This window comes from Dioscorea cayenensis, chromosome 9, assembly GCF_009730915.1.
Source record: "Dioscorea cayenensis subsp. rotundata cultivar TDr96_F1 chromosome 9, TDr96_F1_v2_PseudoChromosome.rev07_lg8_w22 25.fasta, whole genome shotgun sequence".
NCBI lineage: Eukaryota > Viridiplantae > Streptophyta > Magnoliopsida > Dioscoreales > Dioscoreaceae > Dioscorea > Dioscorea cayenensis.
In genome coordinates, this window is record NC_052479.1 from 3,830,214 (window position 1) to 3,845,648 (window position 15,435).

The 15,435-nt window shown below is 39.2% G+C and overlaps 2 non-coding genes across 2 annotated transcripts; one reads left to right on the forward strand and one right to left on the reverse strand.

The window, feature by feature from the left end:
• Positions 1–3,660: 3,660 nt before the first annotated feature.
• Positions 3,661–3,767, forward strand: LOC120269790. The gene has a single exon (XR_005539425.1). It is a non-coding gene; the product is annotated as a small nucleolar RNA R71 (small nucleolar RNA).
• A 9,424-nt stretch (positions 3,768–13,191) lies between these two features.
• Positions 13,192–13,298, reverse strand: LOC120269883. Its single transcript, XR_005539511.1, has one exon. It is a non-coding gene; the product is annotated as a small nucleolar RNA R71 (small nucleolar RNA).
• Positions 13,299–15,435: the final 2,137 nt, after the last annotated feature.

Sequence of the window (15,435 nt, forward strand, 5' to 3'; positions counted from 1 at the left end):
GCACTTGTCAGGAAGTTTGGCTTCATGTATAGCTGATGAAGGATGGATGGTGTCAGTGAAGTGGTAGGATACTCCGGTACTACTAGAGCTATAGTAGTAGGTGAAGCAAGCACCAGGGTGGTCGAGGGGTCCTGATGCTGCAGATGCGTCAGGATTTATCGGAGTGGATCCTCGATCCTTACCTAACCCTCCTTGAGATGGGTCAGATGCTCTTCAAGAGCTTGGCGAATGGACAAGGCCGGTGTAGGAGTCGATGGAGGAAGAGCAGCAGTAGTGGCTAGAGTAATAGTCCGGAGAGGGTCAATGGTAACAGTGGTCTCCGGTAGAGACCCCTCATCAAACGAAGACTCTGTATCAGAACTGTGGACCACCCAGAATTGCACCCTATAGAGTGTGTCCCATCGCTCTATCATGCTCATGGCCTGGAGCATGGTGACCTTAAGCTACTGCATGCCTCTAACTCATTGCATGCTTGAACAGCGGGCGATCAGACCAAGACCCCATACAAACCTAGTAATGTAAGGACCAAGAAATATGGTCACCAAGCGGGGGTCCTATGCCAGATGATGGAGCTGACAAGGAAGGCCATGGTTGGTGTGAATAGGTTCCAGAGCTACCATGCTCCACAAGAAGTACAGGTCACAGAGGTTCACGAACCCTATGTTGTCTCCTCTCCCAGACAACGTTCTAGACATGATGGCTTGGAGGTACTTGAACGAGGCACATCAAGGACAGACACCTTAGAGGTACCGCATATGTATGTCTCGCATCCTTGAAGTGTTTGGGTCTAGACCTGATCAGTACTCAAGTGGACTAGTAGGTCAACGTAGAGTTAGCAGTACGACTCGGTACTAGTGTACTCCACGTCGACGAGCCCCATCGCCATGGAGAAATCCATGTACGACATCAGGTACTTCACCCTTAACATCTGGAAGATGATGGTTTTGTGGTGGCTGAGGCTAATGATCATCCTGTCCAGCTTGAACGAGCTTATCACCTCCAGTGTCAGGTCCCAGTAAGTTGGCTCTCGCATGTCAAAGAACTACTCCCAGCTCTGTACAGATATCAAGTCTCATACCTTATCAGCCAGAGCAATCCCCTCTAGTGTCAGCTAGTCAATGGCTCGACTCTCAATAGACCTCTGATCGACGAGCCTCCTATAGCGAGTTCTATGCTCTTGATCCCCAAACCATGGTACTGCTAGCCGAAAAGACTCTCTGGTTTTTTTAGCCTCTACCTGTGAACCACTGGCAGTTCTTTTTTGACCAATAACCTGTAATTTAGAAATAATACGGAAAATTAATCAATAAAATATGGAAAATGTAATGCATGAATGGACAATGAGTGCGCAATGGGTACATCATGACAGCCCTCTGGAAAACCTAGAGAAATAGCACACTATGTGGAACGGCCGTGATAAGTCATCACTATTATGATCATGGGTGTTGTGTTCCTATGATAGACTCACTCAAATTTTCAAGAAAAGCATAACTCTCTGCCATTGCATCAAACGGTGTAATGGGTTAACCACACTCGTTGTGATACTCACAGTGAAAAACTAAGGATTCTCCCTGTGTAAAACGGCATGAAAATAATTCCTAATAACAATATTAGATTCCCAATCATGTTTTGCTCATGGAATTTAATGGGCATGAGCCAACTTTACACCACTAAATTAAATGCCACTTTTATTCAATCACTTAATGAATAAGAACTAGAACTAAGACTAAATGAACAAATGCATAGAAAACTACTTGGATTACCTCCCAAGAAGCACTTGTTTTACATCACAATACCTATTCTTACTTCAAGATGACTTTGAAGTAATTGGAGCAAGTAGAGAATCTGTTTCTTCATTACCTATTTTTAAAGTAGTAGAATTGGTTACCTTAGTAGTGCATTCGTCTTTTGGTTCTATCTTCCTCCATACCTTTTTTGCTATTATGGCTCTCAAATTACTCCCCCTATTATTCCTTTAAAGTTATGGTTTTGCAAGTTGGGTCCGTTCGTCCGCAAGTTGCCTCTCGACATGTTTTTGCATAGGGATTACCATGAACACATACTACATAAAATCAGAATTAGAAAAATAAGGCTTAAGTGCTAAGTAACATTCATCATCTTGGTCTAGCGAGTGCTTCATAACACTTGGGAGTTGATACACCACTTCTTCATCTCCCACTTTCAATATCATCTTTCCATCCCTCCAATTGATGAAGACCCCGGATGTGTTTAAGAACGGTCTTCCAAGGATAAGTAAGGTCTCTACATCCTCATCTATGGCAAGAATCACAAAATCCACGAGGAAAACAAGCATTTCAATAGTCATGAGCACATCTTCTACAATTCCACATGGTTTTCTCACTGATCTGTTGGCTAATTATAAAGTCATTCTTGTCTACCTTAATTCTCCCAATCCAAGCTTCATGTAAATAGTGTATGGCATCACATTTATGCTAGCCCTGGAATAGGTGAGTGCGTTATCTTCCACAGCATCACCTAACAAGCATGGGATCACAAAACTTCCAGAATCTCTCAAGTTTATTGGCATTTTTATATCTAAAATGGCTGAACAATTTTTGTTAAAAGCCACCGTATCAACCTCTTCCAACTTTCCCTTGTTGGTGAGCAAGTCCTTTAAGAATTTGACATACTTCGGCATCTAGGGCGGTGATTCAACAATGGGGATGTTTATGTGGAGTTCTTTTAAGATAGTCATGAACTTCTTGAATTGCACATCCTTCTTATCAGATTTCAGTCTGGAAGGGTAAGGAACTCAGACTTTGTATTCCTGAACTATGGGTCGAGCTTATGATGTCTCTTTAGGTTTTTTCTCTACTACCTGCCCATCCTCCTCAATGGTTTCTTGTAAATACGTCTGCCTTCTCTATCTCGACACTTGTACCCTGAGTGGTCCTTGCCTCAATGGTCTTACCACTGCGGAGTGAGATGGCCTTAAAGCTGCTCCTTTAGATTTACTTCAGTGTTACTCGGGAGGCTTCCATGAGGTCTTTTTGTACTAGCTCTTGCCAGCTGTCCAACCTGATTTCCAAACTTCTTAATTGATGCTTGAACTTTTCTTAATGTAATGCCAAACTCATTCATCCTTGCATCATTACTTGTCATATACTTGGCCAACACGTCTTTCATGGAGAACTTTCTTTTAGACTATGGTTGTTGTAATTGGTACTGGTAGTTCTATTGCTGAGGAGAACTCTGCTGCTAACCTTGATTCTAGGAGAAGTTAGGATGATTTCTCTAACCCTGGTTGTAGATACTGCTATATGGATTATTCTGGTTACTCTGACCTCCTCCAATGTAATCAATCTGTTCCAGAGGAGCTACTGCTGAACTTACATTTGAGTACTAAGATGCTCCATGTCCTCCTCCACAATTTTCACAAAATATAACAACCCAGGAATTGAAGCTGACACTCTGACCATTGCTCACGAGTAGATCCAACTTCCGTGTGAGCACATCCACTTTTGCTACCCAAGTGATATTTGCGTTTATCTCATGTAATAGGCCCACTTTTGCTTATCTAGCTCTTGAGATCCAGTATGACTTATTGTTAGCCATGATCCTCCTGCTGGGGTGTCAATGATCTGGCTAGTCTGGTAGTTCAATACATTGTACAAAATCTGCAACCTCATCCATGAGCTGAACCTATGATGTGGACATAGCCTAAGAAAGTCTTTGAATCATTCATGTGCCTCGAACAGTATTTCAAGTTCTCCTTGCTTAAATGCTGAGATCTTTTGTCTGATCTTTGTTGCCTTACTTGGTGGAAAGTAACGTCCGAGAAATTTCTCCAATCTAAAAGAAAAGACTATGCTATCAAATTGACAAGAATTTTGAATCATCCCAATAGTAGTAGCTTTGATTTCGAAGTTGTTAGCTATCACTATTGGGGCTTGTACACTAAACTCTTCTCCTATAAACTGCTGCCTCTCATACTCTGAAAGTGTTCTTCTTGGTTTAGCCATGGTAGCAAATTCTGTGCTGTCACTATCACTGCCTACTTCCGCAACTGTCACCTGTAGAAAAGAGTGGAGACAATAAGTCTTTAACATTGTATGAATATAAAGAAAACAATACAATAAGAATAAATGGCTAAAACACTAAGCTACAAGTTTTCCTATAAATCTCTAGATTAGGAGTTCCCCAGCAACGGAACCAAAACTTGACGAATCTCTAAGGTGTGTGTAAATTATGCAAATATATAAACATGCAAGTATGCAATTAGTATTACAATTGGTTCTTAAATACCGCAAGTGTATGGATCATCAAGTAATACCTCGTGGATGAGCATGAGGGTTGTCTTTCCCCAGCAATGGTGAGAGGTTTCAATTACTTCTTTTTCACTTAATCAATAGACTAAACATTTACATTCTTTCTTTAGTTTATTTATACAACATTATTACACAATACAATTGGATAAATCGTTAAGCTCGTTTGGAAGGAGTTGGGAGGTTGTATGATAGTTATCTTGATTCTTAATTATGATAGGTGTTAAGTGATAATCATATTCTAGAATCTAACATGGAGAATTTGAAGGCCTACTAGCCCCAATCTCTATGTGACTAGGTCTAAATCACTTGGAATTTAAGGTGAAATCTCTTCCTACCCTAGCCTCCTATGTTTGCCCTAAGTATGAGATTTCCACAAGAAGGGATAAGGCAACCCCTAAGCCTAAGGGGGAATCAATCCCTAATTCAAAATTTAGCTATAGATAATTTCTTAGCGCATGCATAGATCTATTATGCCATGTGTATTCTTAACATGGGGTATCACTTCCTCATCCACATTAACAAGAATATCAATTAAAAACATGCGATGAATCACATAAACTATAACAACATGTTGAATTAATCAATCAAGATTCATAAATAATAATTGGGGGACCTAGACATACAATTCTCCCCGAAATAGCTTCTTATGGATCATAAAAATAAAGCATTGAAGCATAAGAGAACCATAAGACCCAGACCAAAGAAAGATTAGATATACGTTCAAAGTATTACTAAACTAATTTCCTCCAATAGGTCTCCGAAGGTTGAGGGTGAGAGGATCCCAAGCTTGACTAGATGATGCGTGTCACTCGCGCCTCTTCTAAGGATGATCATTGACTTCCTCTTGAGAAACTCATTGGAATTTGATGGAATATGAGAGAAAACTCATCTCCAGCCACGCAGATCTCCATAACTTTGGCCGCCCTACCTTATTCGGCTAAAGAATCTCCCTAATTTTAGAGAAACCTAGGGTTTTTATAGTGGTCGAGTCCACCACGGGCTTACCATGGGCATTGTGATGCTTGTGGTGAGTAAGTTATTACTTGGGCTCTAAGTCACATCCTGGCATGGCTATTTGGGCATTGTCTGATGAGATCACGATTGTGATGGTTACCACAACGGCCGTTGTGAGGCTATTTGGACTCTATGTTGCTTTCAATAATTCCATGCTGCCACGGCTTGATAACGACAGTGGTAAGTGTAGATAACGTGTGTGGTGACTTTCCATCACACTCGTTGTGAGCAATGGTGAAGTCTTGATTCAGTAACTTGGTTCATTTTGTTCAAAGCACCCCTGAATTCGTTTCTTTTTCCATAAGACAAATAAAGGCCGTGGTGAACAAAAGAATGAAATTTCGTCTTAATAAGGCGCTAAACATGTCAATTTCCATGCTGAATGCAGTGTAAATGATATAGAAAATAAGATCTTTCTAGCACTTATCAGCTATAACTAACCATTTATAGGTATCTTAGTAAAGAAGCTAAAGCTTAACTTAGGCAATAAGTCAAGGTCTTTCGAAGTGAAGAAGTAAAGTCTTTCTTAGCTAAGAATTTATACTCTTATATTGAAGAAGTAGAGACATTTTTTTGCAAAGAAACCCAAGGCTTAAAAAAAACAACAACAACAATGCTACCTTTATATATATAAGTTATGATGCCTTGCTACAGTACTCTAATCAGTTCCTAATTTTAACCTTCATCTTCTGAAGAAGAAAATGTCTAGAAGCTAGAAGTATAGGCTCCTTGATTTCAATCATTCCAAAAGATTGCAATCTTCTCAATATTAATTGATCGACGCAAGTAAGTTTATAGATTCGTCTTTTCAAATTAACTTGAGCATAAGGTTCTTTGATCTTTTTTGTAATTTATATAGAAGTTCATATTGAATTTCATTGTTGTATACTAACAAGTAATATTAGAGCCCACCTTATCTTTGGAAGTTATTTAGATTATTATCTTTATTTTTGTTAGCATTTCTATTCAATGAATTCATTTTGTTTACCATATAAATCGAATATCTCCTTTTTCACAATCTTATGACTATTTTGGGTTATTTAATTAGAGGCAGATTGAACTGCTTTAGGAGGTAATGTGGTCACCATTTATAGCTACTATTTGGAATTTTTGGCACAAGATTTTTGGCTTATTTTAAGCATATTTGGTGTTTAAGCCTTCTGGTTTAGTTCATAACAACATTTTGATATTCATAATAGTATATGTCTTCTAGTTCAAAATAGCGGGTTAAGCAGCATCCCACCAAGTGATCTCTCCCGTGGAAACATTTTAGTAGACTATAAGATGTTGCCACTATGAGTTACATGATGTATAAATGGACCCAAAGGAAGATTCTAGTATTAGGCTGACACTTATAATCATATGTAGTGATAATCATGAAAACTTATTAGGCGTCTGATAAGTGTCTAAATGTAGGTATTTTCTTATTTGTATTTTATACACTTTGAATGTATTTTGTTGAGGATTGATGCCTGTTTTGTGCTTAATCGTGTACTATTTGCTTTGTAGTTTACAAGAAGACGATGGAGAACACGAGGATATCATTCGGGCGAAAAAAAGAAAAACAGTCCCAAAGTAGTGTAGGGAAGTTACTGTAGCAGAGCTACTGCAACGAAGCTACTGTAGCAATCACTATAGCATCGAGATTGTTTGAAGCGGCCTGTCCAGAACTTCATGCGGTCCTCATACAGTCCGTATGGAGGCTGTATGCAGTCCGTATGCACTACCATATGAAGCAAAAATTGGGGTTTTGAGTGCTATACGGCCCCCATATTGTCCCCATAATATAGATTTCTAGGACAGAATTCAGGGACTTTTGGAGAGGACTTGTTTGGAGACTTCTTGGGAGACCTTGAGCGACCTTTGTGAGAAGAAGAAGGGCAAGGAAACGAGGAGATCATGGAAGGGCGAGGTCAAGGGCTCTCAAGGTTGGAAGACATCATCATTCAAGAGGAAGATCGACAACCATTTGAAGAAAAGAGACCCAGCGGCTAGAGGAAGCGTCATTCGGCATTGCTTTAGCGGGGAAGCGTCATTTAGCCAATTTTCCACCTCCTCCTTCACCATATCATCTAGGGAGTGTCATATATGAGTTTGATTTATGTTTTGCTTAATTTTGTTGATTGTTGTGGTATGATGGCACACTAGACCCCCAAGGCCACCGGATGTTGGTGAACCTTGGGGGGTTTATCATTCATTTTGGATGATTGCTTGTTAATTCAATGCTTGGGTTGATTTGAGATTTAATCCGTTTGTTTCATGCTAAGAGCTACTCTAAGGAGAAATCCATAGTTCTTTTGTGAGTTATACATGTAGATGTGACCTACTTGCATGTATTAGATCGTGAATGGATTAGAAGGGGATACTTGTATCAATACGCGCAAGAAATTGGGTGTTGGTAGCCCTCCGTGTTTTAGGGGTGAACTTAGGATGAGTTTATCCCAATTTTGGGATTTCCTTGTACTAAATCCAATTGTAGGAATGTAGATTTGGAAGAAATTCCTATCAACATTCATATGGGATTAGGGTTCAACAGCCGAGAAATTAAGGTTGTTCTAATCTAGAAATCCTTCGGTCCAAATTACCCTTGCATCTTTTGTTCTTCATCCACATATCATAATGACCCCTTAAGGGGATCCACATCCATAGGCCTTTGCACTTCATTGTTATTCTAGCTTGCTCATTGCTTCTTCTCTCTAATTTGTTGGTAATCTTGTATTTAGTTTTCATTGTATCTAGTAGAGTATATTCCATTACTTAAGATGTTAGGCTAGATAATAGGATGAGAAGGAGTAATAGGAGATTCTTAGCCCTGTGGAATATGATCCTCGTGCCTTCACACGAGGTATTACTTGGCGGTCCCGTACACTTGCGGAGATTCAATCAGCATCCGTTGTGAGCATTATGCTAGCCCAAAGAAAGACTAACATTTGACTGGATTTTGCTATTAAAGCTTAATCAAGCAACAAGAATATCATTGTAAACTAACTCTTAGTCCAAAGACTAAAATCAATGTTACACTCATATTCTTTGATGGGAAAGTTGTTATAACTTTTCTATTAATTATATGAATGTGGAATATGTGCTAAGAGTTTTGTTAATTGTTCTCTATGCACATCTTTTCTCACTACTCTTGCTAATTTTTCGCTAATAGCATTGAACAATGTAATGGAATAAATTTTTAAGATTGGAAATAAAAGATTTTTATTTAGTTGGGCTGCTTTGATCTGGAATTAGCACTAAGGAAGCCATGACCTGAGATGACAAATATTAGTTTTTTTGAGGGCCTGAAGGAAATAGCTCAATGGAGTTACTCAAATCTTGTAAAATCATTGATCATGAAAAGTGCAGCCTCTGAGTCTTATATTGGCACCATGACTGAGGAGACGAATGCCAAAAGGTTTCTTGAAGTAGTAGAGCTACACTTTGTAGAAAGTGAAAAAGCAGATACGATTATGTTTCTTCATAAACTTCTATCTTTGAGGTATAATGGTTTAAGAAGTACTAGGCAGCACATTATTGAGATATCTTATATTATGTCAAAATTGATGACACTGAAGCTTGAAGTTCTTGAGGATATGATGGTATACCTCATTTGGATGTCTTTCCTTCCTCAATTTAGTTAGTTTGAGGTGAATTAGTTATTGAAAGGAAAAATGAACAATAAATGAACTCATCCCACACTTTACTAAGGAGGATGATAGAGTGAGACAGAGAAAAGTTGAAAGTGTTAATGATAGGGATCAATCGTGGTCACCTATACAACGCAAGTGTACATGCCGCTCAAATAATAAAGTATGCTAAAAAGCAGATTGGTCCACAAGGAACTAGAAACTACTAGAATCTAAAGTATGAAGTAGGTATGACTAACCAAGCATAAAAAGGTGTTGTCAAGGTATAGATTTTCTCTAGGGTTTGTTAGGTCCTGGACAATGGTTGTATAAGTCTAGCAATCCAAATTGAACCTAGAGAGCTAATAAATTATACTACACCCTTTCTCAATGTGAGTAGTAACTGACCCCATATAGTACTGATACAGATAACCCTATAACTGTAGTATAATCTATGAACTCTTAACAAGAATAAACAATAATTCAAAATATAGAAAATTCTCCTCTTGAAGTAATTGCCCCTAATCCTATACAAAGTAGAATTAAGATCTCTCTCTAAAACTACTCCCTATGATTGCAATACAAATGGAATCGCTTGTTAATTCACTTGGAAGTATTATAGGAGGAGAACTCTAAACTCTAAAGTACATTATCTCTAGGCATTTACAGAACCTTCTTCAATCATGACTTGTCTATAGTAGGTGGTTCTCTCAACTCATCACACAAGAAATCAAACATGAATCTAGGTCTCTCACCTCAAAAGAATTCAAAACAATAGATGTACAAAATTGAATTCGATAATGAAGGATTGCAATTAATATCAATGTAAAATCAATAAAGATGCACAGCCAAAGTCAATCAAATCATAAACCCTAGAGTTTATCTATGCCCAGACACTGACAAATTAGTTCTTCATCAAAGGAGAACAATCAATCAAATAACAAGAGACAATAAACATGATTGAAAGTACAGAACCCCATTTTCTAATCTTACCCCTTGAGATTGCCAATGGATTTTCCTCCTCCAGCGTCCATAAACACTACCAAGGTGCTATTGGACGGCTTCAATGATACTCCTCGAAGGTGTTTGAGTCTTCTTTCCTCAATAGATTGCCTAAAAAGCCTGGAGAAATTTTTCCCTCTTTTCCATAAACTTGGTCATTGATTAATATCCGCAAGTACACGGGTCGTCAAGTAATAAATCTTTCGCGCATGCATGAGAGGATCATATTCCCTGGGGTCCTAAGAGCTGCTATTATTTCCCCCTAAACAGTATTATCTAGTCTGCCAAATATAGGATTAAAAAAATGTAAGAAAATAACAAAAGAGAAAACTATAAACAAATGGACTAAGGTACACCACATACACAAATGGACTAAGGTACACCGCATATACTACAAACTAGAATTTGAACCACATAGTTCTCATGCAATCTAAAACATCTAAGAAAACATAGGAAGAACCACAAATTACACACATTGCACTAAATGTAAATCATAACATCCAAACAAACAAGTTCATCCCAAGGTTCACTGGTATTATGGTGATCTTGGGAGTCTACTTCAACATGAATAACAAAGAAATCTCAAGATACATATGAAATATGAACAAAACCAAGAAAATGCCCTTGAATTATTGACTAGAAGGTGGTGATGAGAGCCTGTCGATCCACGCAGGCAACCTCCTTGATGAATTTCTTGATAGAAACCATCTTCTCCTACTTGATCTTGTTTCTCAGATCTACTTTCTCCAGCCTCTTGAAGCCCTAGAAGATGACAGTGGAGAAAATGTGGCCAAAGATCCTGATAAGTGCTTGTGTATAAGTAATATAAAGTATACTTTTCTTACATTGAGCATAACTTTTATTGGATTGTATAGCTCAATCATGTGTATTTGTGTTCTTTTGTGCATTTAGGGTTGTGGAGACAAGTTTAGAAGAAAGAAAGCAAAAGTAGATCGTGGACGCGATTGTTGATGGAATTCTTGTATCGAAAAAGGGTCAAGGCATAAGTTGTGATCATAGACATGTGGGTGTGTGCCAACCTCCAAAATGCTCAAATAAATATACAAATTGGAGGGGCATAAAGGCAGTCACATTCATGTGTTCCAACTTGTGTAACATTTCTAAGAGTTTCATCAATATGGTTCAATGGAAGATGCGACATGATTTACCGCATGGATGTGTGCCCAATCATGCAGGCTCGATGAAGAGAATAAATTCGGGAGTATTTTGGCAAAGCACTATAGCACTTTACTGTAGTAAATCATTATAGCAAAGTTACTATGGCAGCTATTGTTCACAGCGCACAGGAAACGCAACCTGGAAATCCACATGCCTGTATGGAGCCCGATTTTATCCCTATAAATACGGGTTTAAGAGTTTTATTGGGGGATCTTCTTCCTATCTTTGAAGAGGTTTTTGGGGAGAGTGCGGCTATGATTGAAGAGGTTTTTGCTGGGATTTTGAAGTGTTCCTATGGCATTCAACATCAAGTTCCTTTGGAGGAGAGCTTTTGTCGGCATTGATTCAGCAAGGTGTGCCCTTACACTTAACAAAGGAGTCATTAGAGAAGACGAGGCGGTTTCTCAAGACCATCAACACAGACAACAAGGGGGTTATCTCTATGGGTTGCTTGCACTTACTTTTGACTTTATTGTTGATTTTTTATTGCTCCATGGAGAGCTAAACCCCTAGTGGGTGCTTGGACTTATAAACCCTAGGATGATTTTGTTTCATTGACTCTTATTATGTTTCCTTTAATTGATGTTTTAATTGAGTTTCAATCTTGTGTGCTTATTGCTTTGATTTTCCCTTATAGTGACACTAGGGTTGAGAATCTATCTAGGTAATCCTTTGAAGGGTTGACAACTTCATTAGGGTTAGACTTATCGAGATTGAAGATGGTTGAGAGGGTGATTCGAGAGGTTGCGGAACGTTCCTTTTCCTTTCTGATGTGATTTATCTTACCTCCATTTTCTAAGAGTCCTTTGCAGTTGCGATAGAGTGAAGTGCTAAGAGACAAACTCCACTAGGGCTTAGTTGCGCGAGCAAGAGAGTGAAGTGTTGAAGTAATCCTTAGTGTTGGGGCTTAATTATGATTAGGGATCTTTCCCCTCGACCAAGGGTTAGATCTATATTAAGGAATAGGGTTTATCACTTGGAATCCCTAGAACTTCAAACAGTCCTACACAATGTGAAGCGTCGAAAGTATCTCTTACCGTCGAAGCATAGTGTTAAGGACTGGTCACAATTGACCTTAGGTTTGGGACCGTGTGTGTTTGGATCTCCACGACTCATTAAACTTCAATTAGGAGGCATAATATTAGTCTTGCACTTGAAACGATAGTCCTAGGGTGAGCATTGTCTGAGTACCCCATTTGATCATCGATTACTTCCCTTTATTCCTCATGCTTTATCTTCTCTCTTTTACTTTCATTTGCATTGATATTTTGAAGCAACATCACAAATTGGTTTTCACTCTAGCTAAATAGCAATACTTTGGCTTCTGAATAACTATTCCCTGTGGATTCGACTACATACTCACTGGGGTATTTTATTACTTCAACGACCCATGCACTTGTGGTGCACACACACAATGGGTGTGTCAAGTTTTTGGTGTCGTTGCCGGGGAATAGGTGTTGTGGAAGCATTTGCACTTTGCTATTTTAGCTGTTCATCGCTTGTTCTATTTTACATTTTTTTATTCTTCCATCATTCTGATTTATTTTTCTTTCTTTGGTTGCAGCTCTAGGTTATGACCCAAGATAATCCTTTGACATTGGTTGAAGGTGATCAGGAAATTGGAAGAAGAACTCGTAGACAGAGAAAGGAACCTTTACAAGAATAGTCAAATCAAGCTGAGATAGAAGTTGAACGGTCTGACAATATAGCTGAACATCATGAGCAGCAGAGGATACTCTCAGATTATGCAAGACCCATAGTTCTTGGCACGCAATATAGCATCGTGCGGCCACATATTACGGCTCAAAACTTTGAGCTTAAGCCAGGCTTCATCTAGATGCTATAGCAGTCTATACAGTTTAATGGTTTGGCCAATGAGGATCCAAACAATCACATTGAGAATTTCTTGGAAGTCTGCGACATGCTCAAGACTAACAGAGTCCCGAATGATGCCATCAAATTGAGGGACCTTCCCATTTTTCTTTAAGGGGAGAGCAAAACAATTGTTACATTCATTATATCGAGCATCGATCACTACTTGGGAGGAGATGGTAGAAGCTTTCCTAGCTCGATATTTCCCTCTTGGAAAATCTGCGAAGCTCGGGAATGAAATATCCTTTTTTGTGCAAACGGAATTGGAGTCTCTTTTTGAAATATGGGATAGGTTCAAAGATCTCCTGCAGAAATGTCCTCAGCATGGGTTCAGCGAGTGGATGATTATCCATATTTTCTACAGTGGTTTGAACCCAAGCAAGAAGCACTTACTTGATGCTGTAGTAGGAGGTACCTTAGGCAGTAAAACACCCAAAGAAGCCGGACAGCTCATTAAAGAGATGGCTATGAATAGTTATTAGTGGAATATACTGAACAAGAAGAATGTAGCCAGACTTTATGAGATCGATGCAGTTACATTATTGGCAGCCCAGGTTAAGTCCTGAGCAAGAAGTTAGATACTCTAACTTCTCTTAGATTGGCAGTAGTGACGAGTTGCACTGGGTATGGGGGAGGACATGCTTTATCTGATTGCCCGATTGCTATTGGTGGTACAACTTCAATGGATCAAATGGATTTTTTAGGCAATACAATGAGGGTTCAAGGAAATCCGTATAGCAATACCTACAATCCGTGGTGGAGGAGCCACCCAAACCTTTCTTGGAGTAATCAAGGGCAACCAAAGATTAGGACACCATCAGATTTCCAACAACAATAACAAGCCCCGAATATGGAGAATAGAGTTTCAGGGTTGGAAAATTGGATGACTGATTTAGAGAAGGCTTTAACCAAGTTCATTCAATCCTCGAACACGAAATTTCAGTTCGGCTGAAGCCACACTTCGCAACCACACCGCATCATTGCATAATTTGAAGAACCAAGTCGGTCAAATTGCGAAGTCACTTTTGGAAAGACCTCAAGAGAGTTTACCTAGCAACACAGAGACAAATCCAAGAGAACATATGAAGGTGATCACTTTGAGAGGTGGTCGTGAAGTTGAGAATAAGCTCTCTACTGAGAAGACAATGGTTGAGCCACCCATAGAGGTGGAGGTTGAGGAAAGAGCTAAAGAGAAGAAGGTGACACCCCCACCTTACAAGCCAAGAATTCCTTATCCGCCAAGGCTGAAAAATATCCAAAATGATGACCAATATAAAAAGTTTTTGGGTCTATTCAAGCAGTTTCACATTAACATCCCATTTGTGGAGGCATTGTCTCAAATGCCTTACTATGCAAAATTTCTTAAATACCTCTTGATCAACAAGAGAAAGTTGGAGGAGAGTGCATCTGTGATCCTAGATGCTTCATGCTCGGCGATATTGCAAAAGAATATGCCGAACAAGAAGAAGGACCCCGGTAGCTTCATCATTCCATGCAACATTGGTAACATGGGTGAAGAGAAGGCATTGGCGAATTCAGGGGCTAGCATCAATGTCATTCCTTATACATTCTTTCAGAAGCTAGCTTTTGGAGAACCTAGACCTACTCGGATGACACTTCAACTGGCCTATCGATCAATTAGACATCCGAGGGGTATTATTGAGGATGTACTTATGAAAGTTGATAAGTATATCTTTCCAGCAAACTTTGTTATGTTAGATGCTGATGAGGATGTCAAGGTCCTATTGATACTTGGGTGGCCATTCTTGCGCACTTCCAAAGCTCTCATTGATATGGACGGTGGGAAATTGACATTAAGAGTTGGAGATGACAAGTTGACATATCGCCTCGCCAAAACTATACGACATTCTCTTGATTTTGATGATACTTTGTATTTTCTTGACACTACTGATGAGCTGATTGATGATTATGTGCAGGAAATGTTGTGTCCGAACCAATTGGAAGGGTGGCTAGAGCAAGAAATGGAGAATGAAGAAATTTTATCACTTGGTCAAGAGGACAAGATACAACCTACCCCGGGAGTCATGAAGAGGATGATCCAAAAGCTCGAGAGATCAAGAAGACGTCACAAGAAGTGCCTCAATGTTAGTGGGGATGAGCATTCACGAAGTAAGGATGACAAACCCTTGAGTGGTAACAAACTCGATCACTTCCCCTCTACCTTGCAAAAATTATGTTCATCGTGCATTCAAAGTGTAGGTAAGAGGGCAACATTTATTCATGAACCCCCGTGAGGTAAGGACAGGTACATCAAGCTTAGTGATGTTAAACAAACGCTTCTTGGGAGGCAACCCAAGTTTTTACTATTTTTCAGGGTCATAGTTTAGTTTTTGCAAGAATAAAAGCTTTACTGTTGGTGTCTTGATTTTTATATGCCATAGCTGTGTTTTTCTTGTGGATTGTTGATGTTTTATTGTGCTTCATTGTGATTGGCAAAGTTTTAGGTC